The sequence below is a fragment of the Schistocerca serialis genome, chromosome 8, assembly GCF_023864345.2.
Source record: "Schistocerca serialis cubense isolate TAMUIC-IGC-003099 chromosome 8, iqSchSeri2.2, whole genome shotgun sequence".
In the NCBI taxonomy this organism is placed as follows: domain Eukaryota; kingdom Metazoa; phylum Arthropoda; class Insecta; order Orthoptera; family Acrididae; genus Schistocerca; species Schistocerca serialis.
Genome location: NC_064645.1, coordinates 101,230,382 through 101,241,479, shown reverse-complemented (window position 1 = coordinate 101,241,479; position 11,098 = coordinate 101,230,382). Strand labels below are relative to the sequence as shown.

At 44.5% G+C, this 11,098-nt stretch overlaps 1 pseudogene; it reads left to right on the top strand.

Annotated features, from left to right (window-relative positions):
- Window positions 1-8,196: 8,196 nt before the first annotated feature.
- Window positions 8,197-8,314, top strand: LOC126417409 (5S ribosomal RNA; annotated as a pseudogene).
- Window positions 8,315-11,098: the final 2,784 nt, after the last annotated feature.

The window sequence follows — 11,098 nt, the reverse complement described above, 5'->3', positions numbered from 1 at the left end:
ATAGCGATGCCTCCGTCAAGATAATAACAGCAAAACGCTTTCTGACTACATGTGAGATACTGACCGAGATTGTGAACAGTTAGTTGAACGTCAATATGACAAAGGTTGGTTGAAGTACAGGGCTGCAGGTCAGATGGACTAAGTCCTCAGACAAAGGTTGCTAATAGGCACAGGCTGGCAATAATCTCACCACTGAACTGCCCAGCAGGTGATTTGGACACTGGCTGTAGGTGTGCAACTGCGAAGGTGACGGCTTGCCTGTTGTCGTGTCGAGATGTACAGATAATCACGGATGGCGCGCCGAAAAAGCAAGACTGTCCTCTACGGCGGCTCTCCGCCGAATGTACAACATACGTTGGCCGAACTGTCCAGTCAGTCCTCTACGGTGGACGTCCACCGAATGCCTCGAAATTCTCTCGTCTCTTCCCTACTCGACACCAAACCCTCGTAGAGTCGCCCCATTGGACAACCTGCCAGCGCAAACTGCGCCAAACTCATACCGCCGCGCCAGAACTCCCGCCTAGACACCGCTTTACTACTTTCCTCCAATGAGAAAGCTTGGCCCTAAAATCTATGTTCTCCGCCTCTAAACTTGGCACCAGGGAGACGCGCGTGCATTCCACGCGTGCGGCGGATTGTGCTCTCCTCCGCAGAGCAAATCGTGAAAATCTGTCGGTCGCACACCTCCGGTGCGCGGGCCGCTGGCCATTGTGGTGCTGAAGACTGCGCCGACTTTACGGCGAGACCCGAGCGCCTGCGCTCACAAGCAAAGCGGTCTCGCTTTTATACAGGCACGGATGCTTTCCTGGAAGAGCGGGCGGCCGTTTCTTTCACCTCTGCCGCCCTAGACACATCTCCCTGCCGTCCTCACTGACACAGAAATAACCTTGCCCCAAACCTGCTAGCGACAAATAGACCCTGTCATACGTATAATTATTCGTCGTGATGGCCGACTACATAGCTGAGATGGCTGCAACTCTTCGGGATTGACTAAGTAGTTAAGAAGGGGTTAAAGAACGCATGCTCAAAGGGTTGCCACCTTTCATGTTTTACTAGAATATTTTTGATTCTGTACTTATATAACTTATTTCCACATAGAATGGCATCCTCTGTTCCGTTTTAGCCCGTTATTTGTATACGAGTCTATTTTCGGCAGTGGGGTATTCGATGTTTTCTGGAAATTGTCTTAAATGTCATTGATACGCCCGCCAAACCCGCTGCGCAGAACAGGTAATAGGATTGTGGGAAAGGTCAAAGGTTGAGGTCAGTTTCTCATTTTAATTGTCATTTATTGTAATTTAAAAACCTCCACAACGAAAGCGGCACAGTGCCGGAACTTTACCGAATGCAACTCTTTCACGAGAAAAATCCAATTAAGATAGCAATAAAATAATTTAAAAGAAGCAGCAAACATATGCAGAGTGCAATACAAATGGCAGAGGGCCACAATTAAATTTCAAAATTTTAGAATATATTATTATAGACTTTTAAAGGCAGAAGGCCAGAATGTTTAACAACGAGAAACCTTAACAATCAACAAGAGTAAAATTCAATTAAAGAGGCAAATAAAATAAATAAAGAAACGTATCACGACTACATGGAAAGCCTTAAGGCTAAGCAAATAGAACATATATATGCAAGGTGCAATACCAATGACTAAAGGCGACAATTAAGTTCCAAAATTTTAAAATATATTACCATAATCTTTTAAAGGCAGAAGGCCGCAGTGTTTAAGCTTGAAAGATAAATTTAAAAATTAATTTTGGAAAATTTTTATGAAAAAATAATCAGAAGCATTGAATTTAAAGTAGCTGACAACAGATAATTAAACACCGGTGGCACTCAGAAGCCTCCAGGGAGGTCGGTCTGCCCTCGTGCACTCAGGCGAGACAGGTGGTGAGTCCAATGATATGTCGGAACCCAACCAGGGGGCAGCCACGGACCGACCGACACATCGACTTGCTTCCCGTCAGTCAGTACATGAGAACTCAAACCGGAAAGGTTACAAACGTGATAATCCACAATGGAGTATGTATTAGCTGTCAAAATTACACACCATGTTGGACAGCGACAACAGGTGAGGAAAAGACGCTGCCTGAAATTAGATTAGTGGCCAGGGCAGGTAACAGGAACACTAGCGGCTACAAGACACAGAATTCAACTGGTGCACTCAAATTGTAGTCTACCAAAATAGTTAATTGCACCGCTTGGCGGCTAAATTTCAGCAGTAGAAACACTAGGTGTTGCTCACAGGAAAACCTTCCCAGCAGCAAACCACCGAAACTAACCGCCACAACATGAATGGACGTGGCTTGGGTAGTTGAAACCACTACTCAACTTTGACGTTCTGGGTCGGTGAAACACGAAGCTCGTAGCGATCGGACAGCTCCACACACGCTCCGACACTGCGCAGGGACTGACAGCGGCCCCAGCTGACTTCACCGCGCGGAGATAACTTCCCTCGTCCGCAGCAACCGACCGACTCCATCCAGACCGCCTAGCCGGATACTATACGCTCCAAACCAAAGATAGTACATGGTACAAATATCGATACACATCACTGCTGCCACAAGTAGAAGGAAGAACCACCATAACGTAACTGCAACAAGGGCGGGAAACCAAAAACAGATAGACAGCAAACATCACGAAAACGTATAGTTGGGAATGAGCACGCCTCAGTCATCAATGAAAAGTCCGCTGCAGTAGTAAAAATTATTTATTATTTATATCTAAAAAGTAAGGCACAACCTGGTTTTAGGACAAATGTCCCACCTTCAGGTAAATATTAAAATTTGAGTCCATTAAAAATTAGTATTACATCCCTAGCCAGCAACTGATATATATATATATATATATAAAATCACGACATAATCAGCAACCTGTTGCATAAAAGAAATTTAATTTCTTAACCGGTTTCACGCACTTAGTGCCCTACTCGCAGAAGACAGTACGAGAAAATACACCACAAATAAGTAGAATTTATGAAACTTCCTGGCAGATTAAAACTGTGTGCCCGACCGAGACTCGAACTCGAACGCGGCATGAAACAGGATATCCTCTTCAAAAAATGGTTCAAATGGTTCTGAGCACTATGGGACTTAACATCTGAGGTCATCTGTCCCCTAGACTTAGAAATACTTAAACCTAACTAATACTCGAGTTCGAGTCTCGGTCCGGCACACAGTTTTAATCTGCCAGGAAGTTTCATATCAGCGTACACTCCGCTGCAGAGTGAAAATCTCATTCTGGAAGTAGAATTTAATTGAAATTTCTCCGGTTTCCAGCCGGTTGGCAGTATTATAAAACCGGAACCTTTCAACAACTGACATACTCATCATCTTCTGGCGAAGAAACCCAAGAGCTTTTCGTTAACTGTATACGCTGGGGAGGTCTACATTCACAAGTTGGAGTTAGCAATATTCCAATTAAGGATGGATAGAAAAAACATTTAACTTTTCTGAATTTTTACAATTTTTTAAATCTTTTCCTACTTAATTTTAATATTCCTATCTAACTTCTACTTGTTTGTGGTGTATTTTTCTGTACAGCCTTCTGAAGAAGGGATGCCTTAAACCGGTTAAGAAATTAAATTTCTTCTACGCAACAGGTTTTTGATTATTTCGATACATCCATAAAGGATGTATAACTGCGATTAAAATAATTTAAAATAGTGCACTTCTGGTACGTGGCATGAAACAGGATATCCTCTTCAAAAATGGTTCAAATGGTTCTGAGCGCTATGAGACTTAACATCTGAGGCCATCTGTCCCCTAGACTTAGAAATACTTAAACCTAACTAACCTAAGAACATCACTCACATCCATGCCCAAGGCAGGATTCGAACCTGCGACCGTTGCAGCAGCTCGGTTCCCGACTGAAGCACCTAGAACCACTCGGTCACAGCGGCCGGCTATCCTCTTCAGTCGTAGGCCTGCCAGAAAGCCTCTCGCAGAGGATGACAATGGTCCTCTCTGTAGTCAGCACAAATGTATTTGAAACGCAAGCATTTCGATCATGACCCCATGTAACTGGGCTTTCAGGCAGGTCTAGGACTGAATAAGATGCGCTGTTTCATGCCATTCACCAGGGATGCTCTATTTTAACATATATTAAAATACTTTAACCTCAGTCGTGTGTCCTCTACGGAATCACATTTTAATATGCTCCTGGAGATGGGACACAGATACTGAAGCTGGGTTGTGTTTTCCTTTTTAGAAATAAATAATTTAGACGATAGATAATGAATATCAACAGTTGTATGTAAAGAAGTCGTCTCGGGTTTTCAGCCGAGTCAATGCGTCGTTCTGCCGCAACGTTTCAACAAGTTTCCGACTTGTGATCTTCTGAACATGACAACTAGGAAACTGGTTGAAACGTTGCCGCAGAACTATGCCTTGACTCGGCTGCGACTTCGGTTGTTCACATAAACAAATATTGGTCGGAGTTTAAAAAGTGATAAGTGATACTTGAAACAGCGGATCGATCGCAGACAGCAGACAAATGTACGTTTTTTACGATCGTAGCTGCTGTTGTATGCGGGACGACTGTGGAGCTGGAAGCCCGGTCTGTGGTCGCCGCACTTAATTTAGGGCCTCGTTGGGCTGTGCGGCCTGTCTGCGAATCCGGCCACTGGTTAATTTGCATTAATAACCGCGCGGGCTCCAGCAGCGGCCTCCGGGCTTTTCCAGCCCGGCACGTTCTCCAGGGACCGCAGACTCTCTCTCTCTCCCTTTCTATTCCTTCCTCTATCTGTATTCGAGATAACGAGCTTCTTCTTCTTCTTCTTCTCTCTCTCTCTCTCTCTCTCTCTCTCTCTCTCTCTCTTTCTGAGCCAAGTCGCTGAACAATGCTGTCAATACTAAGCGCGCAAAGTCGTCCACCAGCCAGGATGCAACTGTTGCGTTCCGACATTTCCACTGGAGCCAGAGAGGCGCGCCCAGCCCACGCAGATTGTTTTCCGGACCCGCCTGACGAGTGGTGGTCGGCGAGCTGTGGCGGAGTTTCAGCTACGGAAGCGTCTGCTCGAATTCCAGTGATCCCTAGTTCGTCAATTATTTCCGATGGTTGTTGTTGTATTTTCCTTACAATTATTCACGTTCTCGATTTTTGTGGATTGGATGCTATGAAACTGCTTCGTATTTGTGCTGAGCCTCCAAACCGCACATGATGCAACTGAGGGTATTTCACAGTACAAAATAAGCCCAAAGACGGCTTCTGACTGGTCATTAATTACGTCAGCTGTCACACATGGTGCTAACACCTGCGCTGTGGACGCCACCGCTCCCGCAGTAGCGTAAACATTTCCACGAGTATCTCTGGCTCTTCTCTGCCTCGAGAGCTCGCTTCCATATATTACTAACAAGGGGAGGCCGCCAATTGTGAAATTCAGATTAGATTCATACTGCGCATAATAAAAGCTCATGGCCAGAGGTGTAATGTGGCAAAGCACCAAGATGCACTTCTCAGCCGTTGTCGAGAAAATCGACAGTTAAAAGAAACCGTTGCGGTGAAATACTCTCTACGATTAATAATTCTCTACGGCGTCGTGGCGCAGCGGTAAGCGCTCGGGTTCGTAATCCGAAGGTCGCCGGATCGAATCTCGCGCTATGCAACCTTTTTTTTTAGTATTTGTTTTTTATAATTCAAATATATATATATATATATATATATATATATATATATATGTATATATAAATCCCGGCAATCAGTTGCAACAATTATGCATATAATAAGTTGTTGAAAGTCGTTTGTCGTGGAAAAACTGGCGACTTCGAACTTCATTATGTTTTCCGCAAACAAAGTTGTATTTCACAAATGTTATTAATTGTCTTCATAATGTTAACCACGTATAGTTAACGGAAGACGTAGAAACGGTATTCCGAAACGAATACGTATAGCGTAAGTCAAACGTTCGAACTAGAATAGAGATCCCACGAACACAAATTTGCTGTGGCAGGTATGAAATATAAACTCCGTTACTCGCTCGTTACACTTGAATGACAGATTTTGAATGGGCCGAAACGAGCCGCCGCATAGCAGCGTAGTTGCCTGCTAACTTCGAAAGAAGGTAGATGCGGTCCCTAGCGCAACTTATAACATTGTCGAAAATCAGTGCGGACGGGAGAGCTTTGGTACACCCTGTTAAAGAAGACGGAAAAATGGAGGCGGTACAATTGGAGAGCGATCCGCCTTCACCAACATGCATTAGCAATTCATTAATACTTTATATATATATATATATATATATATATATATATATATATATATATATATATATTTGAATTACATAAAACTAATAATAAAAAAAATTGCATGGCGCGAGATTCGATCCGGCGACCTTCGGATTATGAACCCGAGCGCTTACCGCTGCGCCACGACGCTGTATAAGATTATTAATCGTCGAGAGTATTTCACCGCAACGGTTTCTTTCAACTGTCGATTTTCTCGACAACGGCTGAGAAGTGCATCTTGGTGCTTTGCCACATTACACCTCTGGCCATGAGCTTTTATTATGCACAGTATGAATCTAATCTGAATTTCACAATTGGCGGCCTCCCCTTGTAAGATTGTATCCGCTGTCACGGTTGAAGATTTTCTCACATATTTTATTTCTACAGCCTCTTTAATTACAGTAAGCCACGATATAGAAGCCTGGAATGTTTGCAAGACATTCGTTCTTGTTTTTGTCCACAATAACACATCTGAACCTTTTCTACGATACACTGTCAATACATTCCAGAGGTATCAGAACGGTTTTCGCGTAAAACTCTCGATTCGTTCGTTTCCGGTACTAGAAGCCTTACCTCAGTTTGTTGCATTTCCCCTTCTCCGTCATCCAAGAAAGTATGTAGTACCATCACCGAATCACCCTGTATATACAGGGTGGTCCATTGATCGTGACCGGGCCAAATAACTCACGAAATAAGCGTCAAACGAAAAATCTACAAAGAACGAAACTTGTCTAGCTTGAAGGGGGAAACCAGATGGCGCTATGGTTGGTTAGCTAGATGGCGCTGCCATAGGTCAAACGGACATCAACTGCGTATTTTAAATAGGAAACCCCATTTTTTATTACATATTCGTGTAGTACGTAAAGAAATACGAATGTTTCAGTTATACCACTTTTTTCGCTTTGTGATAGGTGGCTCTGTAATAGTCACAAACATATGACTCACAATTTTAGACGAACAGTTGATAAAAGGTAGGTTTTTTAAATTAAAATACAGAACGTTGGTACGTTTGAACATTTTATTTCCGTTGTTGCACTGTGATACATGAACCTTTGTGAACTTATCATTTCTGAGAACGAATGCTGTTACAGCGTGATTACCTGTAAATACCACATTAATGCAGTAAATGCTCAAAATGATGTCCGTCAACCTCAATGCATTTGGCAATATGTGTAACGATATTCCTCTCAACACCGAAGTTTTTGAGATTCCCGATTCCCACGCAATTTGTCTGCTACAGATGTGCGGACTAGCCGCGACAGCAGCTAAAACACCTGCTTGGGCATCATCATTTGTTACAGGTCGTGGTTGACGTTTCACATGTGGCTGAACGCTTCCTGTTTCCTTAAATAACGTATCTATCCGGCGAACGATCCGGACACTTGTCGATATCGTCCAGGATACCGAGCAGCATACAGAGCACACGCCCGTTGGGCATTTTGGTCACAACAACCATACATGAACACGATATCGACCCTTTCCGCAATTGGTAAACGGACCATTTTAACACGGGTAATGTATCACGAAGCAAATACCGTCCGCACTGGCGGAATGTTACGTGATACCACGTACTTATACGTTTGTGACTATTACAGCGCCATCTATCACAAAGCGAAAAAAGTGGCCCAACTAAAACATTCATATTTCTTTACGCACTACACGAATATGTAATAAAAAATGGGGGTTACTATTTTAAAAAACGCAGTTGATATCCGTTTGACCTATTGCAGCGCCATCTAGCGGGCCACCATAGCGCCATCTGGTTTCCCTCTTCAAGCTAGACGAGTTTCGTTCTTTGTAGATTTTTCGTTTGACGTCTATTTCTTGAGATATTTGACCCTGTATAGCCTATATACACATCTACGGGCGCCGGCGCCCATAACTTGGACGCTCCGTAGCGTCGTTGGATAACGCTTCCATACACTGATTCCTATTCAAGATTTTCTATACTCTCTTCTTTACACAAGGCAACGACCTTGCCGCAGTGGATGCACCGGTTCCTATGAGATCACCGAAGTTAGGCGCTGTCGGGCGTGGTCGGCACTTGGATGGGTGACCATCCAGGACTCCATGCGCTGTTGCCATTTTTAGAGGTGCACTCAGCCTCGTGATGCCAATTGAGGAGCTGCTCGACCGACTAGCGGCTTCGGTCAAGAATGCCATCATAACGACTGGGAGAGCGGTGTACTGACCCCACGCCCCTCCTATGCGCATCCTCTCCTGAGGATGACACGGCGGTCGGATGGTCCCGGTAGGCCACTCGTGGCCTGGAGGCGGAGTGAGTGCTTCTTTACACAAATCATTAAAGTTTATAATCGGAGTTTCCGAACACCCTGTACGTAGAGTTTTATATTATTATTACAGTAACTGTACCGTATTTACCCCAGTGTCATAATTTGTGCAATAAAAAATTTAACTTCGGCATAAAAGTAACATTGAAATGTAAATATGTACACACGATAGTTCTGTGACATGGTCGTCACATGTTACTGAAAGATGTCTGATTATTTTTTATTTTTTTTATTTCTTGGCTGTGTTTGAGGAGAGTAGGAGGCTTGCTAACTCCGGAGGAGTATTTCAGCATATCTTCTTAAGATACGAGCGGCCCAGGCGCTTGCCCTGTAGTGTGCCTTAAACACAGGCGGACAGTCACAGAGGTTGTGGAGAAGGGAAGAGGGCCCCACGGCACTGTAGTTCGCGGGAGTGATTGCGATAAGCCCCTGCCCCTCACTTTAGCGGTAAATGCGATCTCCTCCTTAGAAGTTTGCTGCGAGGGAGCCACCGAAACAGTCTAGAGTATACCTGAGTGTGACGAGTTCACATCTGTGTACACAGATCTACGATTCGGCCGTCACGGCACCGTTCGCACCCCGTGAGAAAATTAGCTGTATTCCCTTGCAAATTTTGTTATCCCTTCAACGGAGTGTTGCCCGCAAGCACGGTTAGGCCCAAAGGGCTCGACCAGCGAGTGGAAAATCACTACATCTACATACATACTCCGCAATCCACCATACGGTGCGTGGCGGAGGGTACCTCGTACCACAACTAGCATCTTCTCTCCCTGTTCCACTCCCAAACAGAACGAGGGAAAAATGACTACCTACATGCCTCTGTACGAGCCCTAATCTCTCTTATATTATCTTTGTGGTCTTTCCGCAGAATGTAAGTTGGCGGCAATAAAATTGTACTGCATTCAGACTCAAATGCTGGCTCTCTAAATTTCCTCAGTAGTGATTCACGAAAAGGACGCCTCCTTTCCTCTAGAGATTCCCACCCGAGTTCCTGAAGCATTTCCGTAACATTCGCTTGATGATCAAGCCTACCAGTAACAAATCTAGCAACCCGCCTCTGAATTGCTTCTGTGTCCTCCCTCAATCCGACCTGATAGGGATCCCAAACGCTCGAGCAGTACTCAAAAATAGGTCGTATCAGTGTTTTATAAGCGGTCTCCTTTACAGATGAACCACATCTTCCCAAAATTCTACCAATGAACCGAAGACAACTATCCGCCTTCCCCACAACTGCCATTACATGCTTGTCCCACTTCATGTAGCTCTGCAATGTTACACCCGAATATTTAATTGACGTGACTGTGTCAAGCGCTACACTACTAATGGAGTACTCAAACATTACGGGAGTCTTTTTCCTATTCATCTGCATTAATTCACATTTATCTATATTTAGAGTTAGCTACCATTCTTTACACGAATCGCAAATCCTGTCCAAGTCATCTTAAATTCTCCTAAGGTCACTCAACGACGACACCTTCCCGTACACCACAGCATCATGAGCAAATAGCCGCACATTGCTATCCACCCTATCGAAAAGATCATTTATGTAGATAGAAAACAACAGCGGACCTACCACACTTCTCTGGGGCACTCCAGATGATACCCTCACCTCCGATGTACACTCACACTAGAAGCCGATACCAGCCTCCGGCACGTTAAGATGCGTTCAATAAGACAACAATGGGAAATTTCTGCAGGGTTTCCCTGTACTCACAGAAAATAAAGCTAATCTCTCTTCCTTCATTGTGAAGATGGATGCCTGTCCTGCCTTCCATATACAGATTTTCAAAAAGTCGGTAGTTTGGTTTAGAGGAGGGATTTTGCGGAAATTGTCCTGGGAAGCCAGAAGCTGTCGGAGGCATCCTTTCTCTGCCGCCATATCTGCCGTTATTATCCTGTGCCGACTGGTGCAGTCTGCTGAGTATTGAGTGAATGCCGAATCTGCGCCATCCACTTTCTTAGCAGCTCATAATTTGGCAGACTGCCATGCGACTTTAGATGCCTGCGTTTAGTGTTTCGTTTCACAGGTCTTGGAATCGTTTGCTTTTGTGTTTGCGAGCGGCGCGGTTTACGAAAGCTTGTAGCATTTCCAAGCAGTCTTCCACACAGATGAGGTACCACCCACTGTGTTGCGGGACACTCGCTATTAAACTGAGCCACTCAAGAACTTTGTGTTTCAAAAACTTAGACGACTTTGTACGCGTCCCGTCGGAGCAGTTTGCCAATCAACAATACATGACTTCACAGTTATGTTCATTTAGTTGGAGAGTTATTCTCTGTCACTTTAATGCGGTACTCGTCTAAAGTTTGAGTAACTAATCGACTTGCCGGCCGCGGTGGTCTCGCGGTTAAGGCGCTCAGTCCGGAACCGCGCGACTGCTACGGTCGCAGGTTCGAATCCTGCCTCGGGCATGGATGTGTGTGATGTCCTTAGGTTAGTTAGGTTTAAGTAGTTCTAAGTTCTACGGGACTGATGGCCACAGATGTTAAGTCCCATAGTGCTCAGAGCCATTTTTGAACTAATCGACTTACCAAACACAGACTTAATTCTGAATCTCGAAACGAAACTGCTATCCT